The following is a 15,593-nucleotide window of genomic DNA, read 5'->3' on the forward strand; positions in this document are numbered from 1 at the left end:
TCTAACTGCCCCTTGAAGTTAGCTTCCTTCAGGTCTTTGGAGGGATTACCATAAAGATCTCAGGACAATTATTCTCAGCAGGGTGGGATCATCAAAGACTTAACTGAGGCATTGGTGAATGTAAATGAGAATACCTAGAGAAACTGAATATCTGACAGTTGCCTTGTAGATCAATAAGTACAGTATACCCCCCAGGTAGCAAAGCCAAAATATTGACTCTTAGGCCCAGAGACAACATGGTGTGATTACTGTGTGAACAGCCGAGCCAAAGCATAATCAAATTGTCTGACTCAGAACCTATGGCACTGGCTAGTTGATCATGGTGTACCTTATCAAAAAAAAAAAAAAAAAAAAAAGATTAGCAATCTGCTGTATTCTTTTTAAAAAAATAGTTCTTCACATTTTTATTTATATTCTTTGAAAGAGGCCTTCCTAATAATTTTTTTAATCCTATAAATTTCTTTATGTTCATCAATTATATTAACTTAAATTTTTAACAAATTTGCTTTTAATTGGGTTATCAACTTTACAGTGAAATTAAATGGCAGTATCTACTACATGAACTTATTAAAAAATATTTCCTCAAATTTCCATGTTTTTATAAATCCAAAAGCCTTTTTCCACTGTACATCTTGAATGCGAACAATTGTACAAAGCTTTAGGAACCAGTATTTTATTCTAAATTGTGCCTTTTCTCATCTGTTAATGATTTCTATAGGGTTTTTTTTTGTTGTTGTTGTTCTTTTTAGTTAGAATCCATTTTAACAGGGATGAGGTTGTGGCTCAGAGGTAGAGGGCTCCCCTAGCATGTGTGAGGGTGCTGGGTTTGATCCTCAGCACCTCATGAAAATAAAATAAAGATATTGTGTCTACCTATAACTAAAAAAATAAATATTTTTTAAAAGAATCCATTTTGACCTACAAGCATTATAGATCTTATTATATCAGAAATGTACACTTCTATTCAACCTAGAACTCTTCCACTTACACAAATCACATAAAAGTATAGCAGATAACCAAGCTATAGTGCCAAACTAAGTGCTCTAGTAATTGCCGCAGTCTGGCTGGACACAAAATCATGAGCCACTCAAGCAGGAACAAACTTTATTTCCAAAACTCCCGCGAATGCCACGCACGCGGCCTTCTCCCAGGACACACTACACCAACAGGAAATCCCTCCTCCGGAATTCCCTCCTACCACACTTCCCCAACCAACGGGAGTCCGAGAGAGCTCCAAAGTAGCAGGCTAAGGCGGACAGCAGGGGTCTAATCTCCAATTGAATGCACATCTTAACATAATCATTATCATCTCAATGGCTTGCTGGTGTCACCTTTCAACCAAAAATGCCATGCGTCATTCTTACTTGGCTATGGCTCTCAGCAAGTAATAATACTAGATCTTATTCTAATTCTGACCCTAGTACCTTTCCTTTTTCCCACTGCCTTCTTCTTTCCTTCTATTGATCTTTTTGCCATTTACCCATCGTATTTTTTTTTTTAATTTTTTGTGGATGTTCCCAATGGTGAGATTCACTGTGATGTATTCATATATGTACATAAGAGATTTTTTCCTCTCTCCTCCCTCCCCTTTATTCCTCTTTGTCAAATCCACTGAACTTCTATCCCCTGCCCTTATGGTTTGTTAGCTTTCACATATCAAAGAAAACATTCCACCTTCGGTTTTTCTGGGGATTGGCTTATTTCATTTGACATGATAATCTCCAGTTCCATCTGTTTATCAGAAAAATGTTGTAAAGTCATTCTTTATGGCTGAGTAATACTCCATTGTGTGTGTGGGGGGTGTGTGGGTGTGTGTATCTCTTTATCCATTCATCTATTAAAGGGCACCTAGTTTGGCACCATAGCTGGGTTACCCGCTATATTCTTATGTGATTTGTGTAAGTGGAAGAGTTCTAGGTCAAATAAAAGTCTAACTTAAATCACTAAGACATTTATGGCCTCTAAATTATTTCCCATTTTAAGCCAGTTTATAGACCCGGAACTCCTCCAATATGAGGCTGGGTCCCTTTGAGAGAGAACCCTGCAGTACCACCAAAAATCGATACTTTAACTTTTTCCCAATCTTTCCACATGGGACCTATGGCTATTCACTAAGGTGAATATACACTGAGGAAAGGGAAGTAATCAGATATTTTGGAAATTGCTGGACACTGTCTCTGAATTAACACTAATTCCAGGAGGCCTGATGCTTCACTGGTCCACCAAAATAGGAAATTGTGGAGGTCAGGTAACCAATGGGATTTCAGCTCAGATACATCTCACATGAGTTTCTCAAATGCATTTCCCAGGTCTGGAATTCATAATTAGACTAGACATACTTGGACACTGGCAGAATCCCTACCCAAGTTCCCTGACCTGTGGAGTGAGGACTGTTAAGGCAGGAAATACCAAGTGAAAGTTGCTAGAACTGCCTCTACGTAGGAGAACTGCCTCAGGCTACCAATAGGGGCTGTAATATGAACATTACAATAAAGGGACAGAGAAGGCTTGTGGGGGCTCCAATTGGGAGAAATATCTAAGTCAGAGATGATGGCTGCTAAAGATACTAGAGTGAGGAAATAGGGTGAAGTGGAGGGACACAGAAAACACCTAATAACCATACCTCAGAATTTGTTTGATCTTGGAAATAGGTCATTCAAATTAAATTAGTTAAATTAACATGAGGCTGTCCTGGAGTAGAAGAGTATGTTATTTTAAAGTGGAAGAAATCGGGACACAAAGTTGCATACCCAGGGAGAACATGATACAGTGATTAGAATTATACTGCCACAAGGCCAGGTATACAAAAGTCAGCAAAGGACCTGAAGCTAGGAGACAGACCTGGAATAGATCCTTCCCCAGCACCTTCAGAGGGAGCATGGCCCCACTGACAGCTGGATCTCAGAGCCTTCAGATATGTGAGATGATAAATTCTTGTTAAAGTAAACCAAAAGCAATACCATATTTCTGAAGGGACTGCAAAGATTAGTGCTAACATTAGGACCTTAAGGGATGTATTGTTATGAATTCCCACCACTTCCTAGCTCAAGCCATCTCTCTGGCCTGTATAAAAAACAGGCCGATCTTGAGAACAGTGGATTGTCATAAACTTAATCAAGTGGTGACTAGTTGCTGATGCTGTTTCCAGATGTGCTACCTGGTATGCCACAGTTGTTCTAGTAAATGATTTTCCTCCATGCCTGTTAGTACAGACCACCAGAGGCAAGTTTTTTTGGACTGGCAAGGCCAGCAATGCACCTTCACTCTGCAGGACATCTACTTTCCAATCCTATGTTGCAGTTTAGTCTGTGTTGTGATCACCTTTCCCTTCTACAAGACATCACATTGGTCCATGTCATTGTATTGAGTATTAAGCTGATTGAACCTGATGAGAAGAAGTAATAACTACTCTACATGTATTGATAAGACATTTGTATACTATAGGGTGAGAAATCTGATAAAAATTTTGGGATCTTCCACCTCAGTGGAATTTATAGGGATCTAGTATATGGAGAATGCTCAACTGTCCCTTTTTGGGGGGAGGAGGGGTGCCAGGGATTGAACTCAGGGGCACTCAACCACTGAGCCACATCCCCAGCCCTGTTTTGTATTGTATTTGGAGACAGGGTTTCACTCAGTTGCTTAGCACCTCACTGTTGCTGAGACTGGCTTTGAACTTGCGATCCTCCTGTTTCAGCCTCCTGAGCTGCAGGCGTGTGCCACCATGCCAGGCTTCAACTGTCCCTTCTATGATGAAGGATAAATAGTTGTACCTGAGTCCTTGTAGACCCACCCCCTGTCACCATGTGGGGTGGAGGGACACAATGTCAGTGGTCTTCTGGATTTGGAAGGAAACATATTCTTTATGGGATGCGCTGCCACCTGGTCCATTTACTGACTGACCCAAAAGGTTTTGGACTGTGGCCAAGAAAAGAAGTCTCTATAACAGGTGTAGGCTATTGTGCAAGCTGAAATATCACTTCTTTACCATTCTATCACCTTTTCCAGACAGTTCCCATCCCCACCTCTTGTTTTTTTCTTATTTAATTTTGGTCTCCCTCATGAGGATTAGGATTTTTTTTTTTCCTATTTTGCTTTTAGCTGTATCTCTGGTATCTGGAATAGTAAACAGCCTTCCCAGTAAGAAATAGATGGCACACTCAGGTTGGAATAATTTGAAGGTTTAATAAAGGAACTATTTATAAAGGTGTGGGCAGATACAGGGAAACCACAAGTGCCAGTTTAAGAAAACAGGGCAAGTAACATTAGTGCTGTTACAACTACAGAGCTGCAAGACTGTTGGGTAAGGAGAACTAAAAAGCATAGTCCTCTTTGTTATGAGTGAGTAGTAGCAATAACATTTTCCTGGAAGCCTTCCTTGGACACAAGAATTTCCAAATCCACTGTTAGTACCATCTTCTGCATCTTCTCAGATTCTCTTGACTGCTGCCTTCTTTCTCTTGGTTGGTGTCCTACTCATACTAGGTCACCCCTCTAGACTGAGATTAAAATGGCATACCATAAGATATGGGATATGCTTCCTGAGTGGCTGCCAGGAAGTTCAGGGAGGACTGGGGGTTTAGCTCATTGGTAAAGTATTTGCCCATCCTGCTCAAGGCCCTAGGTTTAATCCCCAGCACCAAATAAATAAATAAATAAATGGACATTTTAAAAATGAAATTAATTCAGCGGAATCAGCAATGAACAATGGGAAATAAATTCACAAAGTATATCTTTCTGAACTCTTCTGGAGAAGTCTTGTGTGCAGAGTGAATATGTTTGTAAAATGACCTGCTGTGTCTGTGGCCCTGGAAGGAATAATGCATGCATGGTATTGTATCATGTCTTGTCTCTTTTTTCTAACCCTTGGGTCTCTAGACATGCTCCTGAGTAAATGCCAGAACTTTGATCTTTGCTTGGGATGTTTATAAAGGACTTGTGCTAGATAGTTTGTTGTAAAAATTGTTCAGCATGGAATTTTGGAATTGGATTGTTCACCAAAATCAGAGGATCTTGAACAGCTTTCTTCCTAAATCCTTGCTAGTTTAGCAGCCCTTTCCCTCTGGCTAAAAGGGATTAGCCTTGCCTTGCCTAGAGACCATGTAATGGCCTTAATTGAAGTTGATGTCTCACAATATAATGTTTGTTCTCAAAACTGGACCCTACCATACCTCTTTGCCTCCAGGCTAATCTTGACAGAGATATGAGAGGAAATGGTCACACAACAAAGGAATTATAGCACCTAGCAAATATGGATCAGTGAGATCAATGAAAGCATGTGGAAATTTACTTAAGAATTGTTGGGCCATGGAAAGGGTCAGTCAGTAAATGGACCAGGTAGCAGCACATCCCATAAGGAATATGTTGCCTCCCAAATCCAGAGGACCACTGGCATTGTGTCCCTCCACCACACAGGGTGTGAAATACCAGTTTTCATAATGTGTCAGCAACAATGGTAGCTGAAAATTAGATCTGCTGGTGGATGGATCATGTTCTCTGCTTTCCACAAGGCATTTTTAAAGTATGTTTCAGGATTTATACCTAAAATATTGGGATATGGCTTAATTTAATTAGGTCAAATGAAAGGTATAATCACATTTGTACCTCAAGATGATTAAATAAATTATAGTAGTTGTACCAGTACAAACTTCAGTGGACCTATGACTTCCTTGGTGCGGATGAGCATTTTATTATTGCAGCCTTTGAGGCAGGTACCTCTCTCTACTATTTCATATTGAGCTTATGAAAATTATTTTTTAAAAGGACTGCATTTCATATGAACTAAAAGATTTGTGTTGATATCACTACCAATAGTTTTTTTTTTTTTTTTGATGTCAAGGATTGAACCCAGGGCCTCATGCTTGCCAAGCCACGAGCTCTACCACGGAGCTATACCTCCAGCCCCTAATACTACTAATACTTATACCTACAATAATCATAGTACTAAACAACTTAGTTTCAGGAATCTGACTTTCTTGAAAATGGTGGATAACTTTGAAAAGGAATGGTAAAATTTATCTCTTCTGATATGGTATACTCATGGTATCGCCTAATCAGAAGTTTTTAACACAGTAGCTTATGACACAAAGAGAATCTCAAATTTGAAAATGTGTGCTCGTTAGCCTTTTCTCCACGTTTATTTTCTTTTTTAGCACTAGATGGCAATAAAGCTCTACTATACAAAGTAGGAAAACAAGGTAGGAAAACAGAGAAATCTCTTTTTAACTTTTGATATTTAATAGGTTGCTTATGCTGTTGTAGACCTACTAGATAGATCATTTTCTCCCAGACTGTTACCTGAATATAAGTGTTTTCTCTAGAGTTTTTGTTTTGTTTTGTTTTTTGGTTTTGTGAGGCTGTGGATTGAACCCAGGGCCTTGTGCATGCAAGGTAAGCACTCTTCCAACTGAGCTACATCCTCAACCCTAGAGTTTTTTTTTTTTTTCTTTTTACACGAGATTCTTTAATACACTATTAGAACCAATATGGTCTGCTGTGACAGTTCTCACATTTTTAGTCATATAAAATTTAACTCTAGGGGCTGGGGTTGTCGCTCAGCGGTAGAGCGCTCGCCTAGCTTGTGTGAGGCGCTGGGTTTGATTCTCAGCACCACATAAAAATAAATAAATAAAATAAAGGTATTGTGTCCAACTACAACTAAAAAAAGAAATATATAAAACAAAAACAAAAAAACCCTTAACTCTAAATGTCAAATATATCCAATTTCTTATGATAGCTTATCTGTTCTACTACTGCCGCTCAGGTTCAAGCCACCTTCATCTGTTACCTCAGTGATGTCTGCTCCAACAACTTGCGTGAGTTAATATAGGCAAGATTATGCTGCAGCAAAAAACAATCCCCTGATCTGTTTAGCTCCTTCACCATGTGGCTCACACTGCACAGGTTAGCAGGGGCTTCTGTTCATCATCACTATTCAAGGATTCTGCCTGAAGTTTACTTGGGGTATGTTCTTCCATAAGAGCTGTAGCAGTGGGAAGGTCACATGGGGAATCATTCACTGTTCTTAAAGCTTCTATGGAGACATCATTTCTATTCACATATTATTGGCCAAAGCAAGTCTATGACTATACTTAAATTTAATATAGTAGAGAATTATAATCCTAGCATAATCCTGGGAATGGAAAACTAAATATATTTGCTGAACAAAATTAAAGCTCTTTAAAATTTCCAACTTTCCATTTCTACTATGGTTTTGGATCTTCATTATTCCATTGTACTTTTTCTCATTTATTATATTTTAAGAGTATATAATTTGCTTTATCATTATTTTTACTTCTCACTGAAGTATAATATCCACAAGAGCAGAGTTTTATTTCTTTCATTTTTTCTTTTCTTCTTCTTCTTCTTCTTCTTCTTCTTCTTCATCTTCTTCTTCTTCTTTTGGTCTATATTATTCTGTTCTATATCCACTTTACTCAGAATAATGCTTATCTCAGGAGGCAGTCAATAAATATATAACCAATGAATATACAATTTCTTATACAATATTTTCTTCTTATACAGTAGCTCACCATATACTCTGCCTAGATAGAAAGGAATGATGACATGAATTAGAGAAATTACTTTCTGTGGCTATTAAAACCATAGAATTTAGGAAAGTCTTTGTTAGTATATCGTACTGAAATAATGAATTTAAACCTGGGCACTCCTAAAGCATCATGAAAATAAAGAGATTGATAACGTTATTTATTGTATTGTCTTTATAGTTGGAATTGTAAATATAATGGTAAATTCATTTATTTCAAATATATGCTGTTAAGGTCCCTGTAGAGGCTGGTGGGCACCCCTCCCCCCAAATTTGGCTCAGGTGTTGAGACTAAGGAGACCATACATACACAAAAGGGCATGAAAGATACATTAGTCACATAATTGTGGTCTCTGGAAGGAAAAGGACTGGCTTCTAAAACAGGTCCAAAATGGTTTGAGAGGGACAGGAAAGACCAAGGTCTAAGTCTTATTTGTGTTGCGATCTGGGCCAGTCTGAAGGATAGGTGTGGGGTACTAACTAGAAGAAGAGGGAGGCATGAGGCTCAGAGGCTGTCTAGCAGTCAAACATCAAAAAATGGAGTCAGACTCCTCATTGCCACATGCATTATTATGGTTAGTTCTGAATTCCTTGAACTTAATACTTGTAGAGTGACTCGCAATTAGTTGTTAATGGACTTCATGGAAATGAAAGGATCATCACTTACTGCTGGGGAAAATGCAAGGTGAGCAACAAAAACAACTTCTCAGGTGGCTTCCACCTTTAAAGTTCTGATTTCATGATATTACCATCCAACACTATCTTCCACAAATCTAATGTGAAATGTGGTAAAGGAATTGTTTTATCTCTTTGCTTCTCCCTACTGTCTCCCCCTATAATCTGGGCATAAGCAGGAAGAATAATTTCAAAGGAATCACAGAAACTTCTAGATAGATAGAAAGGAATTATAAAATTTGAAAAATAATCAGAAAAATAAAATATGTGCAAACAATGAACAATATCTCATTATGGATAATATCATACATTATTATATAAGTGCAAATAAATTCAAAGAATTGTGTAGCAAATGTTGGAATAAATATTACTAGAAATTTTTTTTAAAAAGAAAGAATACAGTGTGTGTTTTCAAATTAAAAACAGTGCCCACTGGAACAAATGTTAGGATCTTAAATGCTCAGATTTCCTCAAATGAATGAATCTGGGCACATGTAAACATGCATATGATACTGTCTTGCATATAGTAGATTCACCATTGTACTTATGTTCATCTTTATTAAGTCTCAGTGGAAAAAAGTAGATATTTGAAGGGTTAGAAAAATATATGGAATCAGAAGTTTTTAAAAAACTTTATTTCTCCAATTATCATCAGTGGACTCTTTGAAGGGCATACAACAGCATGGTCAACACTTGTACAGTCAGACAAGCCTATGTTTAAATCTAGCTTCTGCAAGTTTGTGATTTTAAGGGGCTTAACTTATTTATACTTCAGTTTTTACATCTGTGAAATGAGTGTCAAATGAGTGAGGAAAAGTACACCAGCATTCAGTGCTTGGCATATAGAAAGATCTTAATAATTTTAGCTATTGTGAATATTATTTTACCACTTTAAAGAATTCAACTCCCTTCCCCAAACCCACGAGGGCTACACAGTAAATTGATCCATATGAAATTGCCAGGTTTGTAGGTTAAAGTTCAGATTAGCAATTCTGTAAGTTTCAATCTAATCCTTTGCACTGTGAATCCTATTTTGAGGTTGTGAAGAGAAAGAAGCATCAGGAGGATGAGATTTTGATAACAGAAACATGGATAGGGACTCAGTTTCTGGTGATAGAAAAGCTCCCAGGTGTTGAACTTGTGCTTATTTGAATTCCCCATTCACTGGACATTTCTCCAATTTTTTTTTTTTTTTAAATTTGGTCACTCAGTTTTAACTTTGCCTAATTTAGGTAAAATATTACCAAAAAGTTGTGGAAGGAGGTAATATTTCTGCATATTGAATGGGCATATATATTTGAAATGAAAATATCCCATTTTGGAAGTGATCATTAAGAATGGGAGTGGGTCAGCTTGTTAGTTAGCATGACGCTTTTAGTTGGCCAGGGCACCTCATTAGTGAGCTAGTAAGGTGGCCTGCTGAGTGATTAGGACAAAGAATTGAGAGTAGATTTGCATACTTCTAGATCTGATCTTGTTAACACTGGATAGCTGATTAATAACTGTGGAGAAAACAAAGGTCCTGCTGGGTGGCCCACAGGGAGCAATAGCTAATTAGAGGAAACATCCCCTGCCAAACCAAGAGCTGCTGCTGGAGGGTTGATGAATAACCTTCTGACACTGGAGTTGGAGTTTAGCCGAATTCCTGTCACTTTCTCCTGTAATTTGATGGTGTGATTCACTGATGAGAAAAGTGGCTCTTTGGAGGTAAGCCCTCCCACACGGGGGCCTCTCAAATGCTGTCTGACTCCCTTTAACTTCTACCCTTCCTTTAGTGCTCAGTGATTAGGTAACCTCTCCTACTCAGATTTTATGATTAAGGTAATTTAGAAAATTAGTGACAATTGAATTGGTTACAGAAGAGACTTGATATATGGTCTGTCAAGACATAGTTATTCCATTCTGTAGCACTTAATAGTATCTCTTGGAGACTTTGGTTCCCCCCTGGCTTCTTGATGGGAAGAATTTAGTTCCTATTCCTACCCCAAAATGGAAGGGTGGTTGAATGTTGATGAGAATGACAATAGGGAGCCTCTCTAAGCCTGTCAGAACTTCTCAATGACAAGGGATCCTAACTCCTCTTAAATTCTTCCTTACAAACATTATATAAGCAATGACTTCTATAATAAAGATAAACAAAAAAGAAAAAACCAGACCACCCATAACCACTCAGAGATAGCCTAATTAATACCTCGGTGTACAGGAAGGCCTTGAGTAGAAAAAAGATTCAATCCAGAACAGATATAGAGAAATTTGACTTCTATGAGGGGAAAGGCACTTCTTGTCTAACAGAAGGAAAAAAAAAAGGATGCAGTTGTCAATTGGTGGTTGAAATATGGGGGATGACTTGGCCCTTGATGGACTCTGTATTCTGTATGAAGTTTGAGAAATGATCATCCATTGGGGATGAAGGGAAGGAGGATGATAGGGTTTGAGTGGATATGAAACCCGACTGGAATGTGAAAGAGGAACTTAGGAGAGAAAATTAGGAAGATTTCTGGGCATTGTTGAGTATGAATTTGAGACTAGTCGCTATTAATTTGTCCTGATTCCATTCTGCCTAACTATGTTTTTCTCCAACAATAATTAATATCTCAGTTCTAGCACAGAGGAAGTACTGAATATTGGATTTGTGCAGATTTAATACTTGGCTTTAGAAGAAGAAGGAAAAAGAGTTGAAGGCATTGGTAAAAGAAAAAATATACTATTTGACCGTGGAGTTGAGGCTCAACGAAGAGGGAAGTGCTGGATTAAATCAAAGGAGAAGTGTCATTGAATTTGGAAAATTAATGAAGTCAAAAAACTGCTATTTGAGGTGTGGGAGGAAGTTGAGGAAGTGATGTGAAAGGAAGGAAATTATTGTAACAGATTGATTTTTTTAATTAATGCTTTTTTTTTTTTCTTTTGTCTAAGGAACTTTCTAGTGGGAGTGATTGAAAAGGTTCAGCTGAGGTGAGATTTGAGTTGGCTTCAGAACAATTTGTGTGGGCAAAGAAGCTGAAAGTTATGGGCAGCTGTAATTTTGGTCAACACATTATGCAAAACAGAAATTCATGTCACTTACCTCCTCTTGCAACAAATAGTTTTCCCCAGTCACTGCTGATGCTGTTTTAAAGATGAACTAAGAGCTTCTGTCAGGCTTTTGGGTGTGTGTGTGAGAACAGGATCTCAGTATTTTAATTCAATCACTTTGCCATTTTTATCCATTGTTTTGCCCTTCAAAGACTGAGTCATGCTAGGAAAATCTGAAAAAGAATAATAAGTTACAAAATTCTCACTAGCTAAGTTTCAAGCATGAAAGTTCTTGTGGGCTGATTCATACATTATTCCCAGGCAGGAATTCTATTTATCTTTCTTCTCTTTCAATGTGTCTCTGGATCCACCTAACTAATTTCTATGCAACTATTTATGTTTTGGACTATTTATTGAGAATGTACTGTGTTCTAAGGCACATGATATGTTCTTTATTTTATTAGCTTATGTAGTTTTTTTTTTTTTTTGGTAGTTTAATTTTTTTAATTTTTTATTTTTATTTATTTATTTTTTTTGTGATGCTGGGGATTGAACCCAGGGCCTCGTGCATGCAAGGCAAGCACTCTACCAACTGAGCTGTATCCACAGCCCTTAGTTTAATGTATTTTAATAGCAAACTTATAGGAACAACACAGAAGACAGACAACATTAAAAACATGTACTTGCATGTAGGAAACTCAAAAAAGGATAGTGAATGGATGGAATCTATTGTATGATAAAAATGCTGAAAACACCATTTAGTTGTCATCAATAACAAATTTACTTGTTTTAAAAAATCCAAATGCTGCCATTGTCAAGAAAAATTTAATAGTTTATTTATTTATAATTGTTATAAAGTTGAGCTGCTGAAACTTGTTCACTGAAACATTTTGATTTGTATTAATGGTTTACATAACTGCACTTATATTAAAAATTCACACACAAATGAAAATGGAAAAACTGCCAATACCTGATTTCTGTCCCCTATTTTTCAACTTGCAATCATATACTTAGGTACCTTTTTTTTAAATTTTTGATTCTTTTTTTATTATTAGTTGTTCAAAACATTACAAAGCTCTTGACATATCATATTTCATACATTTGATTCAAGCAGATTATGAACTCCCATTTTTACCCCGTATACATATTGCAGATTCACATCGGTTCCACATCCACTTTTTTACATACTGCCATACTAGTGTCTGTTGAAAAAAAACAAGAGAGAGAAATGAATTACAGTAGATGGGGTAGAGAGAGAAGATGGGAGGAGAGGGGAGGGGAGGGGAGGGGGGATAGTAGAGGATAGGAAAGGTAGCAGAATACAACAGACACTAGTATGGCAGTATGTAAAAAAGTGGATGTGGAACCGATGTGAATCTTAGGTACCTTTTGACTCCATGAAAAATAATATCTAACATTCAAAACTACCATTAACAGGAAAAAGAGAAAAAAATGTTTTTGAGAATGAAATGTTTCCTATCATAGTGAATTCTTAAACATGTTCTCTACCTAAGTGCATGTTAGTTGGATATCTTTTGGTATAATTGTTACACGTTTGGCATGGATAACACACAGGTTAGTATCTTCAAAAACGCCAACCAGATTGGCCTCACTTGCCTCTTGCTGATCTCTGTAAGTACAGATCTGGTTTGAAGTCCTGGACAATTTCTTGCACCATACACTGGAAGGGGAGTTTGCTAATTAGAAGTTCAGTGGACATCTGAAAAATTCTTCTAATTTCAGAGAATGCCCCTGTACCAGGCCTGTAAGGATGAGGTTTCTTCACCCCTCCAGTAGAGGGCGCATTCTTTGAGCGGCTTCCGTAGTCAGTTGTTTCCTGGGTGCTTCACCACCTGTCCATTTGCCGGCAGTGGGCTTTGTACTAGCCACAGCAGGAAGACCTCCTTACTTACCCTGCTTCTCCTTTGTCTGGAGCTCCGCAAGCTAGAGGTCGCGCTGGCATTGGAGAGCGCCGGCAGCTGCGGGGCAGTGGCTGTGAACACCAGCTCATTTAATCTTAACAACTTTACAAGGTGGGCATTGTTATTATTTACCCTTTTTCAAAATATATGTATATTTTTAGTTGTTGACGGACCTTTATTTTATTCATTTATTTGTATGTGGTGCTGAGAATCGAACCCAGTGCCTCACACATGGGAGATAAGTGCTCTACCACTGAGTCACAATCTCAGCCCTATTCACCTTTTTTTTTTTTTTTTAAATTTATTTATTGTAGATGAACACACAGTATCTTTATTTATTTTTATGTGGTGCTGGGGATTGAACCCAGTGCCTCACACATGCGAGGCAAGCACTTTACCCCTGAGCTACATCTTCAGCCCCCATTTTTTTGAAAATATTTTTTAGTTGTTGAGGTACCTTTATTTTTTATTTATTTATATATGGTGCTAAAGATTGAACCCAGTGCCTCACACATGCCAGGCAAGCGCTCTGCCACTGAGCCACAACCCCAACCCCTATTCATCTTTTTTTTTTTTTTTTTATTGTTGGTTGTTCAAAACATTACATAGTTCTTGATATATCATATTTCACACTTTGATTCAAGTGGGTTATGAGCTCCCATTTTTACCCCATATACAGATTGCAGAATCACATCAGTTACACATCCATTGATTTACATATTGTCATACTAGTGTCTGTTGTGTTCTGCTGCCTTTCTTATCCTCTACTATCCCCCCTCCCCTCCCCTCCCCTCCCCTCTTCTCTCTCTGCCCCCTCTACTGACATCCTATTCATCTTTTTTATAAACAAAAAAACGGAGGCTCAAAAAATTTTTTTGTTCCCATTTGCATAGGTAGTGGAGCTGGGTATCAAATCCAGCCTATGCACTGTCTTTAGCTTGAATAACATAATCCTATAGCACTTCCCACATCCGTTTTAAAAATTGGGGTAAAGTTCACATAAAAGTAAACTCACCATTTTAACCCCTTTAAAGTGTACTGATTCAGTAGTTTTTAGTACATTCAAAAGATTTGCAGCCATCACCACCATATAATTCCAGAACATTTTTAGCCCTCCTCAAACAAACCTCACAGCCATCAAACAGTCACTCCCCATTTACATCTCTGGCCAGTTCCTCGATGACCACTAATTGACATTCTGTCTGTAGATTTTTCTATTTTGGACATTTTTTTTTTTAAAAAATAAATGTAGTCCAATAATATGTGGCCTTTCATGTCTGGCTTTTTTCTTTTCTTTTTTCTTTTTCCAAGTTTTGTCCTGTTGTAGAACGTAAATTATATCAGCACTTTATACTTTTTCTTTATACTTTTTCCCTCTATGGTGCTAAGGCCTTGCCATGCTAGGCAAGCCTCCACCATCTTGCTGTAACATTTAGTCCAGTACTTTATACCTTTTTATAGATAAATAATCCATTGTATGGATATGCCACTTTCTTTTATCCATACATCAGTTAGGGGATATTTGGATTTCACATTTTGGCAATTATGAATAATACTACTATGAAAATTTGTGTGTATTTTTTAATCTGAATATGTTTTCAGTTCTCTAAGATATATACCTAGTAGTAGAATTGCTGAGTCATATGGTAATTCTGTGTTTTGACTTTTTGAGGAACTGCCAAACTGTTTTCCCACAGTGGCTACATCATTGTACATTCCCATCAGCAGTGCATGAAGTTTCCAATTTCTCCATATCCTTGCCAAATCTGTGATTTTTCATCTTTTTTCCAATTACAGTCATCCTAGTGAGCATAAAGTGATGTCTTGTTGTGTTTTTCATTTGCATATCCTTAATGTCATATGCTTGTTGGACATTCATATATATATCTTCTTTAGAGAAATGTCTTTGCAAGTCCCTGTCTTTTTATTTTTGAATTGTAGGAATTCTTTATGTATTCTGGATACTAGACCTGAATCAGATATTTGATTTTTGAATATTTTCTCCCATTTTGTAGACTATCTTTACTTTTTGGATAGTTTTCTTTGATGTACAAAAGCTGTTAATTTTGATGAGGTCCAAGTTGTCAACTTTTTCTTTCATTGCTTGTGTTTTGGTGTCATATTTAAGAAACCATTACCTAACCTAAGGTAATAAAGACTTACCTTGATGTTTTTTCCCCTAAGTGTTTTATAGTTCAGGGCTTACTTTTAGGTCTTTGATCAGTTTTAAATTAGATTTGTATATAAAGTAAGGGTTCAATTTCATTCGTTTGCAAGTAGGTATCCAGTTTTTCTATTACCATTTGTTGAAGAGACTGTTTTTTTCCCTATTTAATGGTCTTGGCACTCTTATTGAATACCAACTGATGACAAATGTCAGAGTTGATTTCTAAACTCTCAATTCTATTGGATCTACTATGCCTATTCTTATGCAGTAC

General features: G+C 37.3%; 1 non-coding gene and 1 pseudogene across 1 annotated transcript; both read right to left on the reverse strand.

Moving 5' to 3' along the window:
* Positions 1-11,767: 11,767 nt before the first annotated feature.
* On the reverse strand, positions 11,768-11,841 carry Trnaa-ugc (transfer RNA alanine (anticodon UGC)). Its single transcript has one exon. It is a non-coding gene; the product is annotated as a tRNA-Ala (tRNA).
* Positions 11,842-12,742: 901 nt separating this feature from the next.
* On the reverse strand, positions 12,743-14,352 carry LOC124080091 (histone H3-like; annotated as a pseudogene).
* Positions 14,353-15,593: the final 1,241 nt, after the last annotated feature.

Source organism: Marmota monax, unplaced genomic scaffold, assembly GCF_021218885.2.
Source record: "Marmota monax isolate L192 unplaced genomic scaffold, Marmota_monax_Labrador192_F-V1.1 WCK01_AAM20220418_F8-fsc00604, whole genome shotgun sequence".
NCBI lineage: Eukaryota > Metazoa > Chordata > Mammalia > Rodentia > Sciuridae > Marmota > Marmota monax.